This window comes from Schistocerca nitens, chromosome 1 (genome assembly GCF_023898315.1).
Source record: "Schistocerca nitens isolate TAMUIC-IGC-003100 chromosome 1, iqSchNite1.1, whole genome shotgun sequence".
In the NCBI taxonomy this organism is placed as follows: domain Eukaryota; kingdom Metazoa; phylum Arthropoda; class Insecta; order Orthoptera; family Acrididae; genus Schistocerca; species Schistocerca nitens.
The window spans coordinates 1,210,733,687-1,210,747,739 of NC_064614.1; the positions used below are offsets into that span (position 1 = coordinate 1,210,733,687).

The 14,053-nt window shown below is 42.1% G+C and overlaps 1 non-coding gene across 1 annotated transcript; it reads right to left on the bottom strand.

Annotated features, from left to right (window-relative positions):
• Positions 1-7,415: 7,415 nt before the first annotated feature.
• Trnas-cga (transfer RNA serine (anticodon CGA)) lies at positions 7,416-7,490 on the bottom strand. Its single transcript has one exon. It is a non-coding gene; the product is annotated as a tRNA-Ser (tRNA).
• Positions 7,491-14,053: the final 6,563 nt, after the last annotated feature.

Here is a 14,053-nt window from a genome sequence, read left to right on the forward strand (position 1 = left end):
ATTCTTCAGACCAAACAAAAGAAGATTTTTGCAGCGCAGCGTTCAGCGGAGCAGAAATTTGCGCAGCGTTTTTGATGAATCTGATATGATAGGTAAACTTCCCCTTCACATCTTGGAGCGCCTTAATGTTATGCATTAGCCGGCCGCGGTGGCCGTGCGGTTCTGGGCGCTTCAGTCCGGAACCGCGGGACTGCTAAGGTCGCCGGTTCGAATCCTGCCTCGGGCATGGATGTATGTGGTGTCCTTAGGTTAGTTAGGTTTAAGTAGTTCTAAGTTCTAGGGGACTGATGACCTAAGAAGTTAAGTCCCATAGTGCTCAGAGCCAATGTTATGCATTGCCACTAATTGCAGGCAACTATGAAATAGCGGGATGAATTCCCTGGTATTTATTACATGTTCTAAATAGTCAACCTCACCATGGAAGAAGGAGCATTTTTCCTTGTTGCATTTTAAGTGAGCCAGAGAAAGAACTTGTAAGAAGGAGTCTAATTTTGCCAAATGTTTAGCAAGTGTGTGACCTGCGACCACAATTCCGACCAAATAGTTTGTACAAGAAGGAACTTTAGCTGTTAATTGTTCCAGATACCGACGAAATATAGCAATTATGACCGGTAATCTTGAAAATATTAACAAACCTTGGTGATTTTTGTATCACAGAATATTGTTTGGACTGCTCGTCCAGCGGTAACTGTAAGTGGCCTCATATAAGTCTGTCTTGGAAAAGAATCTTTCCTGTCCCAGTCTATCCATTTCTCCTCCGTTCATGGGAGAGGAGAACACTCTACTACGCTTTGTGTTTGACTGTTTCTTCAAAGTGAGCGCACAGACATAAGAAACCTGACTGTTTATAAGGCGACGAGCATTGACTTGCAGAAATGGGCTGGACTTCCCCATTGTCTTTCGATCTATGCAGTTTCTGAGTAACGTGCTAACGTATTGCATGTGGCACAGGTCTTCCGCGAAAAAAAAAATTGCTGTTGACCATCGTCTTTGACAGTTATGTACGCCCTGATGCACTGCTGAATATGCTATCTGTCATTCTGTGAGACTTACGTGTGAGGCAGTGGGGCACCCTCACACCTCACCACAGGACTGAAAAGTCAGCAAATACAACAAAGGGTACACTGTCCTAGAGCTGAAATTTAAAAAAAATTTTTATAACTTATTCGCCTTAATAGCCACCTCCACATGAGCCGCATTCTGTGTTGACCAATTCCACAGACGCTGTGTTAATCGTTCAGTCGTGTAATATGGCTTCATACACCCAGCAAAATAGCCATGTCGAGCCATGCGAATTTAGTCGGGGGAAATTAGGTGAGACTTCTTGATTCAGCAGTAGTGTTGTTTACCCCTCTGAGAGAATAACAAAATATCTGCATGTTTGTGGCACTTGTAACGGTATTATCCATAGTACCTACATTTGTCTCGTGTAACTTCTTTGTCTGCTTTTACTCAATGTGTCTTATGTATCACCAAGCTCTTTGATGTAACATATATGTAAAAAAATTATTCATTATCTGCATCAACTTACGTCAATGTAATGAATCTCTGAACGTAATTTTAAAAGATAGTGTTCTATAAAAGGATGAAAATGTTAAAAATTTACTTGTAGTACTGGGTAATGCATAGGGTGTAAGCGGGTTTGTAATGAAGTAGAACTTGGAGGGAAGTCCCTCTGCTGCGGAACTGGCTTGGCGGGAATAGGAAAGGTGGACCTGGCGGTCGAACTGCAAAGCTATTTTGTGGCATGAGTTAGTCGGTGGCTAGCAAGTGAAGAGTTCGCTCCTTGTGAACTGAACGAGGCAAGAAGAATAGCAAGATTATATAACATGGCCCCGATTGTAGGAGTAATTTGGCTTATTATTCGAGGAATGCTTTGGCTGTCTCTGTACTACGAAAATCCGAATCTAAGAACGAATTTTCAGAACTAGTTACATAGCAAGGGCCACGGACACTTTTGATTCCACTTTTTTTGGAATAGCCACAGCAGATCGACACTGCCACCATTTTCATCTCAAATTATTCATCAGTTAGGTACTGAAAACCTGCATGGAACAGTTATGTGGTTTGTTCTGCACCCGAATTTGATCCTTAGTCATTCACCTAGACAGGTTGCTATGCCAAGATCTATGATATTTCCAAGAATCCTATTTCATTGAACTGGAAAGTCATTTCTGTAAACTTTCACTACAGTTAATAAACTTTTTGGAGTAGTAAATTTCATAGTAGTTCTGTGAGCATAAGTTCTGAAGTATGCCGCATGTTTTTCGTAAAAGGATAGTTAAAGTTTCACCAAAGTGCAGATGCCAAGAAAAGATTTATAATAGTCACCTCAAAGATTGCTCTTATCGAAATCTCTGTACAACATTAGAGTTACATGCGTAAACGATAATGATCAGAACTGTTGCTGGCTAGTAGACTTTAAAGGGTAAGCATAAGAATTAATTATTGTGCAGGTCTGGATGTAACAATGTTTATAATTCCATGTGATTGTAGTTAATAGTTTTCTCATACTGTGTTGTGTCTAATATTTTCAACCTTTATCGAACTCTACTGATAGATTAGTTTCTGAGTCTCCTTGCTAATTACTACAGCATTAATGAAGTGCACTTGTACGCTATCTAATAGTTGTGTGCGATAATAAGCAACTGGCTACAACTATTCAAACTGTACTTCATGTAGGTACCACATGTGCCATTTGAGCTAAATAGTATAAAGATGTGAATGCTCCTTGAGAATAAAAATTATAAAAACAGGATTAGAGAATTAATTACCTGACAGCCATTTCAGGGACAGTATTTTCCAATAATTAAGCTGTTAAAAGAACCTCTTGTCCAAGTTAATATTGCTGCACCATTATTAATTATTTACCTATGAATAACCAGTAGCTTTCTACTGCTAGTAAGAGTTATTGAGAGACAGTTGTTGCAAAAACAAATATTTCATGACAAGCTATCGTTAACTTGTTCGATGAATTTCGCTAATGCTTGTTATTTTATTCGCAAAACGTAATTTCTGTATTAAGTAAATCAAATCTCAATAGTTAACTAACTTTATGAACTTTGCCAGTACTTGATACAACTTTGACTAATCGGGCTGGAGACCGTTTTCTTTTACGTAATTACAGTTTACTTAATTACTAATACAACCTTGGTTCGTTTCCTGTTGGTTCTGCTATTACTTCAATAGATATCATTAGAGTAACGAAAATAGTCCGATTCCTTTGCAACTACACGCACGATCATGGTCAAAATTAAAATCGTTTCACAGGAGTAATGTTATCGGTGAGCTGCTAATTTAGTAATAGCCCGTAGCGTTTACACTGACCACGAAAATGACAAGAGAGGGCTTTCAACAAATTTACTCCCCCTGGCTTGCTTTCCTTCAGATCGTAAATGTGAACAGATATATCGGGCTTCTGTTATATTTAGATATGTCCTGGAGTTTCATGGGGAAATCTATACCAGCAACGCTATAACGGCCACGAACATTAGAACTTTATTACTTACTTGCACACATTGCTTTTTCTTTATAATTTCTGTTCTTAAGCAACAGTTGATATTATTTTGGACTTAATAATGCCTCATTTTCTAGCTATGTCCTCTGCTAGAATTTACTGAACTAAAGACATGTAATGCCGAAATACCAGCTGTTTTGTAGATTTCATAGACCTTCATTCCTGCATTTCAAGGAATTCAGGCTGTATGACGCTAGTGAAGGTGGGTTCCTTGAAACTCTTGGCAATTGAGTTGCCCCGTGTGTCACGCCACTTTCGACCCATTTATGCACAATAAAATTTTTTTTCAACATCACCATCGTGTTTTGGGCCATATGTGAGTCCACAGGATGGCACTGCACTCCAATTAATGGTGGGTTACCATGGCTTATTTACTATTTTAGGGGGCTCACTTTCCAAAACTGGTAAACATGTGTTTAGGAAATGGATCAATCAGATCATACAAAGGTAACTGCCCATCGTACCTCCCTCAGATGTAGTGGTAAGATGGCCCAGTGCATAGCTCGTCAAACACTGAACACAGATCAAGCGCGAAAACAGGAAGAAGGTATGCAGAACTCTGAGAGGAATAAGCAAAACAGAAACAGCGAACGGTCAAAGCTCGACACATGCAACATCAAACGACCTGGAAGAGCCATGACGTCTTGGTTGTGTGGTCATGTTGTTGGATTACAAAGTGGGAGATACATATTCAGATCTCTCTCGTGTCTCTAGTTTTTCATAAAATTGTGTACTGTCCATCTGGTCACTGACATGCCTGTTCACTGTATTTACATTTGTGACTGTGTCGTGGTATAACGTCCGTTTGCAACAGCGAGGTATAAAGAAGGAACCTGTAATGAATGTTGATTACGCACGACATACAACATGTAACAGCGTGGTTGTCTTGCATCAGACCTACTACTTACAGTGGGTCCGAATCACTAGGGGGTTTGTACCCGAGGTCTTGTGTGTTTTCAGCGTTACTCGACAATGGGATCCCGTGATTACAGGTCGATGAGCCTCTAGACTTACGGAGCTCCTACTTGTTCTACACAGTGCCATATGTTCAACTCTTGTCTTCCGATTTGCAAGTTTTGAGTCTTGAATTTCTTTTTTGTAACAAAGTTCACACCCATTTATTTTTTGTTTTCATTTTTGTGAGAGGTCTTTGTGGCATCTCACTTGCTCTCTGTATTCATGATATGTAGTTGCGACGGTAATATATTCTTAGCACATGGCTCATATCTAGAACCATTGTATAGTATGGCAATTGCCAAGACTACAGAAAGAGAACAGGCACGGCAATGACTGAATGGACACTCCATAATTTTTCGAAAATAATGGGACATGAGGAATATTAGAACACGAATTGCCTTGCTTGCTTTGCCCACATTACCACGACGCCGTGGCTCTTCGAATTAGCTCGATGTTGCACTAGTTGAGCTTCAACGGTTCACTGTTTCTATTTTGCTTCTTTTTTTTACTGTCCAGTACACTTTCTTCCTGTTTTCATGCGAGATCTATGTTCAGTTTTTGACGCGCTATCTACAGGTCCTTCTTACCTCTAAATCTGAGATGATGTGATGAGGAGTTGCCCTTGTCAGTACCCAACCACAGAATTATCGATGTGGGCATACAAGATTGCGTCACTAAATACAAGTCTAGTCACTGAGGTGGCAAAACTGTGGTGTGTGAGATTGGCAGATCTAATGCTCGTCAGCACTAGTGGAGTGGCTCAAGAAACTGCTGCTAGCTGATTCATTATTATTCTAACTACCAGAAGTAAACGGTCCAAACTGTGCTGATCCTAAAGTGATCGTGATGTCGACTGCGTCTGCGTTTGACGATTCCAAGACAAACAATGATAACAGATATCATATGACGGCGTAAATAATTTTTTTACATGAAGTGGTACTTAGGGGAGTTTCATCTGTATCAGTATCAGTCCAATGGACTTCCTTTCCTCGTCGCCAGCCTCTAATTTGGGTACATTGGTCAATATGGGGTTCATCTTAAAACCATCATCATGTTCTACGTCATTCGCTGTGGCATCAACCCAGTTTGACATACGAATGTCATTAACCAGCATTCCATGAAACAAGAGAAACATCTGACAACCATTTCATGCAAATAATTATTGTATTAGAAGAAAGAGTTTTATGATTTATCGCTTACGCATCCGCTCTCCCACAACTCACTGAAAATGACGTCATCAGCGTACAAAGTGCTGCCAAATCCTCATCTGTGTGGGGGCTGGGTGCCCCACCGTCACAGGCTCTTACACAGGTTGAACATTAGTAAAACCGACTAACTGCTGGGACGAATTCCGGACTGGAAATTGAGGACCATTCTGCTACTTACAATACGCTACATCAGTCACACAGCCGGCAATACACAAGAAACACTCAGAGGGACTTTCATCCGTCCACAGTGACAACGATGCATTTCCGGACACATGTTCATAAGGCTACTTCTCCTCCATTTACAGTCAGGGAATCCGTCCCTGCAGTTTGTCGGTTTCATTAACGTTCACCCTGCATACCTGCTCGTCACAGATCGCCAGTCTTGTGACGTTTGGAAAGAAGATTGGCTCAGTATTTCTAAAAAGCAAAAGACGATTTCATATGTGTACCATGCGTAACTAAGTATTCACATACATATAGACAGGGAGAGAGATGGAGCTGTGTTGCTTGCCTGCAGGGTCATCTGAAACTGGTGCAGTATTTCATACTGGAGGCACGCTGTATTCACACTCAATGAAACTGACCCCAATTAAAACGAGTGCAGTGTTTCCATCCTGGGTGCAGACTAAGTGCTTATGCAGCAAGTTGACATAATTCAGAATTTCTGGAAAAAAAAAACTGATAATCATGATGTGCAAGCGAAATTTCCATTATAAACTGAAACGTCAGAATTGTCTCTCTGGTGCCCTTACATTCGGAAGGCCACAATGATCATCATATATTTTACATAAGGGATATTCAGAAAGTAACAGCCGTTTTGGTCTATCGCGGCTGTGGGCGGGGTTACAGCCACCATCTCGATGGCATAACGTTCCTCCACTCAGTACACATCCAGCAGTGATAGCATGTGGTCTATGTCTCTCCTGCTTAGCTTTCTGTGACGTGTTGAAATGTGCGCTGCAATAGAAAATCCCGACACTTGCGAGATTAGTTTTCTGTTGGCAAAAAATTTCAGACCAACTGACATTTATCACGGCCTTTGTGATGTGTATGGAAAAGGAATAATGAGTAAAAGTCGAATGAGTTGAGGTGAAAAATGACCGTACCAGTATTCAGGACGAGGACCGCTGTGGTAGGCCTAACCTTGCGGCTGATGAACTGGTTATGAATAACAGTGGCGTGAAAATCATCGTTTCACTATTACAGAACTTTCACTACATTTTCCACTAATTTCAAGGGGTTTGGTGCATGAGATCGTGGCGTAGATCCTTGGTGTCTTCGTGCTAGGTGTCTTCCCAAAATCCAGTAGCAGGCGGAAGATTTATGCAGAGACGGTACTGATAAACTCGTGCTGCGGTATGGCAGGTGCCTCATTTTGAATTTAAACTGTAAAATATGTGCTGGTATGAAACTTCCTGGTAGATTAAAACTGTGTGCCGGACCGAAACTCGAACTCGGGACCTTTGCCTTTCGCGGGCAAGTGCTCTACCAACTGAGCTATCTGAGCACGACTCACGCCCCGTCCTCCAGCTTTACTTCTGCCAGTACCTCGTCTCCTACCTTCCAAACCTTACAGAAGCTCTCCTGCTAACCTTGCAGAACTAGCACTCCTGAAAGAAAGTATATTGCGGAGACATGTCTTAGCCACAGCCTGGGGGATGTTTCCAGAATGAGATTTTCACTCTGCAGCGGAGTGTGCGCTGATATGACACTCCCTGGCAGATTAAAACTGTGTGCCGGACCGAGACTCGAACTCGGGACCTTTGCCTTTCGCGGGCAAGTGCTCTACCAACTGAGCTATCCGAGCATGTACTGGTACTTAGAAATATATTTGTCATAGATTAGCAGCGTCAGTTCTGCCATCCCCATCCACTCCCCTGCCTCTGGTGTCTTGTAATCTCCATTAGCAAGGTTAGTGTTACATCACCCATCACGGGGTGGGGAGGGGGGGGGAGGGAGGGAGGGTATGCTGTCGTCTGTAACGTAACAAAATTCATCTGATCATACCTACACACAAACAAACACGTAAATGGTTCAAATGGCTCTGAGCACTATGGGACTCAACTGCTGAGGTCATTAGTCCCCTAGAACTTAGAACTAGTTAAACCTAACTAACCTAAGGACATCACACACAGCCATGCCCGAGGCAGGATTCGAACCTGCGACCGTAGCGGTCTCGCGGCTCCAGACTGCAGCGCCAGAACCGCGCGGCCACTTCGGCCGGCAACACGTAAACGTAAGTGAATAAAATGTTGATGATGTCTCCACAACAATCATAGGAATGTTTCGCGCTGGATGGTCAGATTAATACTATGTCCTATATATAGCTGCCGAGGGTTGAGTTGATGTCTGGAGGGTGCCTACACATCTGCCTTGTGGGTGGGGTCACATCCTGTACCTATGCATCTAATCAACAGGATAACAGCCCTATTGATTTCCCACCAATAAGACAAGTGATATACAGAAGTGGGGGAGGGGGAAGATGTGTGCACTTCTACCTTGCAGGCTGTGCGTGCCGGTTGTCTGACAGACATATAGACACTATAATCTTCCAATGTCTGGAGATTACAGTGTCTACACAAACTGAAGCGAAAAATTGAGTCATAAATTATCTGAAATAGGTAACAACTGTCAGCTGTAAGGATAAGCGTCAGAAATTATCCCATCTCGGTTGTAAATCTCAGTGTTAACAATACTAATTGGGTAATAAATTGTAGTACGAATTATGAGGGTCATAAAGTATGCTTATTAAGCCAGCAATAAATATAAGGGTTATAATTTACACTAATAGTCTAATAAATTATAATGATAAGAGTAAGTGCCTTAGATAAACACTCATGTGGCTCCCAACCATTGGGATAAGAGCCTGTCATTTATAGTTAGTTAAGAGGGGGAGACCAAAGGAAAGGAGGAGGGGATCATAAATCACTGATATGGGGGAAAGAAGGATGACAGATCAGATACCATTATTCTGAAACTGGCAGTATCCCCATACCAGTACATCGTGGTCGGACAAGGATAACAAAATCAGGGATTATACTGTAAGGTTTACCAAGGAGCAGATGCGTATCACAGTTTTGTGATGGGGAAGGGCAGACTGAAATTTAAGAGACTTGACCTGTCAATTAGTGTGCAAAGAAGTGTGATAATGAAGTGCTGAAGAGTGATGAGATGTATTTGATGTTATCTGAGGCTATAGTTAGCTGGATAAGGAATACCAAGTAAGCAGGTCAACTGAAGAGGAATGTATATCCCCAGAAACAGCAACTGCAGAAGTTGGACAGATAAGCATAACTACAATGAAGGCAACTGCAATGAAACCGTGCTTAAGAATACTTGATAGATGAAAGAAGAAAATACAAAAAGGAGTCAAGAAATTCAGAAATACAGAAGAATAAATTTCTTATAGGAGAAATAAACAGAAAATGCTGGGAGGCCCGAGGGAAATGGCTGCAAGACATATGTGAACAAGTGGAAAAATAATTTCTCTGGAAGGGCTAATTCAGCATATAGGAAAGCCAAAAAAACCTTCGGTGAAATTAAAAGCAAATGCGTCACCTTGAGGAGCACAATGGGAATCGCACTGTTAAGCGTAGAGAGAGAGAGAGAGAGAGAGAAGGCTAATGAATAGAGTACCTTGAAGGTTTCTATGAGCGACGGATTTGACTGGTGATGTCAATGAGGAAGAAATAGGAGTCAATATGGAATACACAGGCGAGACAGTATTAGAATCCGGGATTAAGAGAGTTTAGGAAGACGCGATATAGCGAGGCAGATGTGATACATAACATTCCTTCAGAATTTCTAATATTATTATCGGAGGTGGCACTGAAAATACTATTCAGGTTAGTGTGCAGAATCTATGAGACTGAAAACATGCCATCAGACTCTCAAAAGAATATCACCCACACATTTCCAAAGATGGCAAGTGCAGGTAAGTGCGAGAACTATTAATGGCTGATGCATCGAATTTGCGGAGAACAATAATATACAGAAGAATGGAAAAGAAAAGTGAAGAGCTGTTAGATCACGATCAGTGCGGCTTTCAGAAAGGTAAAGACACCAGAGAGACGGTCTGACATTTCTGTTTATAATGAAATCAATACTTCCGAAATATCAAAAGAGGTTTATAAGATTTGCCGACATACAAAATGCATAGGATAGCCTGAAATGGTTCAAATGGCTCCGAGCGCTATGGGACTTAACATCTATGGTCATCGGTCCCCCAGAACTGAGAACTACTTAAACCTAACTAACCTAAGGACGTCACACAACACCCAGTCATCACGAGGCAGAGAAAATCCCTGACCGTGCCGGGAATCGAACCCGGGAACCCGGGCGCGGGAAGCGAGAACGCTACCGCACGACCACGAGCTGCGGACGCCTGATATGGTCGTAGATGTTCGAAATTCTGAGAAATAATGTGAGTAAGCTGTACGGGAAGAGGATAATACTTAGTAAGTATAAAAACCAAAAGGGAACAATGAGAATGGAAGACAAGGAACGAAATGATCATATTAAAGAGCACTTAAGAGGATATAGTCTTTTGTCTGTTCAGTCCTTGCGCCGAAGAAGCAATGACAGAAATAAAAGACAAGTTCGACAGTGGGACTAAAATTCAGGGTGAAAAAGATGAACAGTCTAATAAGTACAGAATATGATTGAGAGTAAACTGAAGAAAGACAAATATAATAAGGAGTGGAACGTACGAAAATAGCAATAAACTTCACATTAAAATAGTGACTCATGTAGCAGAAAAGATAAGCTCTTGTACCTTGGAAACCAAATAACTTATCACGGATGAAGCAAGGAACACAAAGTAAATAATTTAGCAGAGGCATATAGTGCATTCCTGACAAAGGTAAGGATGCTAGTATCAAAAATCGACCTTAATCTGAGGAAGAAATTTCGGAGAATGAACTTTTGCAGCGCAGCACTGTACGGTAATCAATCTTGAACTGTCGGTAAACACGAAAAAAAGACAACTGAAGCGTTCGAGATATAGTGCTATGGAAGCATTTTGAAAATTGGCTGAACTGGTAAGATGCGCAATGAGGAGATTCACCACAGAATCGACGAAGAACGAACATATGGGAAACACTGACAAGAAGGGCAGAATGATGGGATGTGTGTTAAGACCTTAGGGAATAACTTCCATGGTACTAGAGGCAGCTGACGAGGGGCAAAGACTAGGGTGAGACAGATACTGTGTACTTCCCTGCAGTAACTGATGATATAGGGTGCAAGTGCTACTTTGATATGAAGATGTTGGCATAACAGAGGAATTCTTGGCAGCCCACGCTGAAAATTAAAAAAAAAAAAAAAATGAAAATGAGCCGCACAACCGAATTGAGGAATTCGTTTTTGAAACTCCGTAATTGCCTTCCATTGTGAAGTTTGAACTTTGGCTGGGAAGTGCCTACAGTGTTCTTCTGTAACGGTGTAAAAATATGGCGACCTGTGACGTCACTGTCGGGCTCGAACGCGTCGAACAACAAATGCGAAGAAAAGGCCAGAGCTCAGGTGACATGTAAGGTTGGTCAAAGATGCCATATTGACTTCAAATTCCCTATAATTCTGTCCAACGCCACCGTGGACGTGTTACACGATTATTAAGTCGTGACACCCCCTCATATCCGAATTTAATCCCTTCTTTTGACGCCTCTTTGATGGAGGTCAGAAAGGGCTGAAATCACGCCCTTTTTTTTATGGAAAGGCAAGGGAAAGATTTCAGACAAAGAGCCGCTCAGAATCGACATGAAATGGTCTAAGGGGATAAAGGATGTCAATGAAAAGACTCCTTCCCTTAGGACCTTGATTCCCGCACATTTTGCGGTCAGAAGCGAAAGTATCGGTGCGATGTGCAATAGAACGACGTTTTTAACAATCTTTGACTATGCTAACACCCCTGGATGTTGCAATCACTCTCTAAGCGTATTGTGGGGCTGCACCCTCAATGAATCTGTTCGCATCCCTTTGGAGTGCAGCGTGACCACAAATTTTGCTCTCGCATACAGCGTGGAACCACTAGCGATCGTCGAAAACCATTCTACAAAATTTGAACGTGATTGGAAGCATCGAAGTGAGCTTATGCTTTTTTAGTCCTCTAGTATTACACTATTCTTTAGTGTGATCACAGACGGGTGCTATGTTGACACATGCGTAAATACAATGGCAAGGGATTCTTCTAAGCCCCTCCAGTTCAGCAAGACCTTTTGGGACATCAGTCCACATTTATAGAGAATTTTAAAAATGTGCCTTCCACAGAAAACCTGCGAAGTAGCCCTATGTGCCTGCAGGCAGGCAACCACTTGACACCCATCCAGTGCCAGCTGCAGGCGTGCAGTTTTGGAGGAAGCAGGTGTCTGTGGTTGTCAGCAGCATCAAAGATTTTTAAGAAAATCGTCCTCTTGCTGATCGCTGATAACTGTCGTTTTGGACCACGAAATGTGTGGGTATCAACACAACAGGGAAAGGGGAGGTTTCATTGATGCCAATTATGCCATTCGTTGAGGCCATTTCATGTCTGTTCGAAGAGGCGGTTCAAATGGCTCTGGGGTCATCAGTCCCCAAGAACTTAGAACAACTTAAACCTAACTAACCTAAGGACATCACGCACATCCATGCCCGAGGCAGGATTCGAACCTGCGACCGTAGCGGTCGCGCGGATCCAGAATGTAGCGCCTAGAGCCGCTTGGCCACTCCGGCCGGCCCAAGAGGTAGTGTGTCTGTAATCTTCTTGTGGTGTGCGTACTGTAAGACCTTCGGTACACACACCATCAGGTTATTTTACTTGTCGCTTTAACGACGTAGGCGAGTGTCAGCAATATGTCTCGTGGTCTTATCGTGGCGTGTTTATCTTCCGCCGTTAGGTCAGACGATAGAAATGCCACTTGCACGCTTAGACAGCAACTGGTGTGACGAAGACTCTGTCCTTGATACAGTCCCAGAAAAAAAAAGTCAAGGGGCGTAATGTTGGAGAGCGGGGTGGCCTGGTTGTTGGACCGTTGCTCGCAATCCACCGACCCTGACATTACTCCCCTCTCCAGACATTACGCTATATCAAGGACAGAGTCTTCGTCACGCCAGTTGCTGAAGTCGACGAACTGAAGGCTAGGACACAAGCTGCTGTGGGTACAGTGACAGAACACGTGTTACGAAACACCTGGCTGGAACTGTGATACCGCCTCGACATTCTCCGAGCTACCAAGGGAGGACACGTTTAGGTTTACTAACGTAAGTGGTCTTAAAAAAAACAGTAACACTAACCTATGTAATGGCATCAAATATTAATTATTATTTGAAACGGTTATTCTGTAATAAATTGTTATAGCCAGGGAAAGACTTAGTGCTCACGCAGCATATTCGAAGGCAGAAAAGTGGGCTGGAGGAGGAGAGGATATCATGCCGCATCCTAGAGTAATGGCCAACTATGTCAATAAGGTACGAGGCGGCGATAAACACATCGCTGGTAACGAAAGAACTGCACGCTGGAAGCAGAGTACAAATTTGGTTATTACCATCTCAACGGTAGCAGTTATTCATACAGGCAAATGCGTCAGTTAAATTATTGAAGCTTAGCAACGCACACAGAAGCAAAAAGAAATAGCTAAATGAAATAAATTAATTTTGTAACCAAAACCTTGGCGATAAAGTTACATGAGCTGAACCCAGTGTGGCTTGTCCTTAAGAATACAGGCTTTGTAAAGTTTCTCGCATTCAAAAGTATACATTACTCATTTATAACCTCAGTTATAAAGTTATTAGCTTTGGAATGTGAGGAAGCAATTGAGCAATTGTTGAACTTTGGATACATAAAAACTTTGTTGTGATTTTTACTCCGAAGACTGGTTTGTTTCAGTACCCCATGTTAATCTATGTCGCGTAAGTTCATTCATCACTGATTTTAGAGATGGGTAAAACTCGTTCGTTCCCGTGAACTGCTTCATTCATTTCACTCTTTGCCGTGAAGCGTTCAAATGAAGTAGTTCATTCATGAAGCACGGAAGCCTGGCGAAGTTGCATCTCGCTTCGCCTCGCTCGTACAATAAAGCTTCGTAATACTTCATAATTTTACCAAAACATGGCCGAACTATGCAGTAACGTGAACGCAACATTTTACGCTCTTCCACAGTCTGAGTTAACTTAAATAGAGCATGGTCGAAGGGGACAAAGGAAAGATAAACAGAGGAGCCTGTCACATATAAAGAAGGTATTACATTTAATCTTGCTCGACATTTTCTCAAGAAGCGCCCAAAAAAGTCTTTATTTGCCAAGTGAAACCATATTTGTTATATTCATGGACTGAAAATTAGGGCTCCCAACGAAATGCAGTCCAATTTTATGTTCCTTTCAAAATTTAATCCAAAAT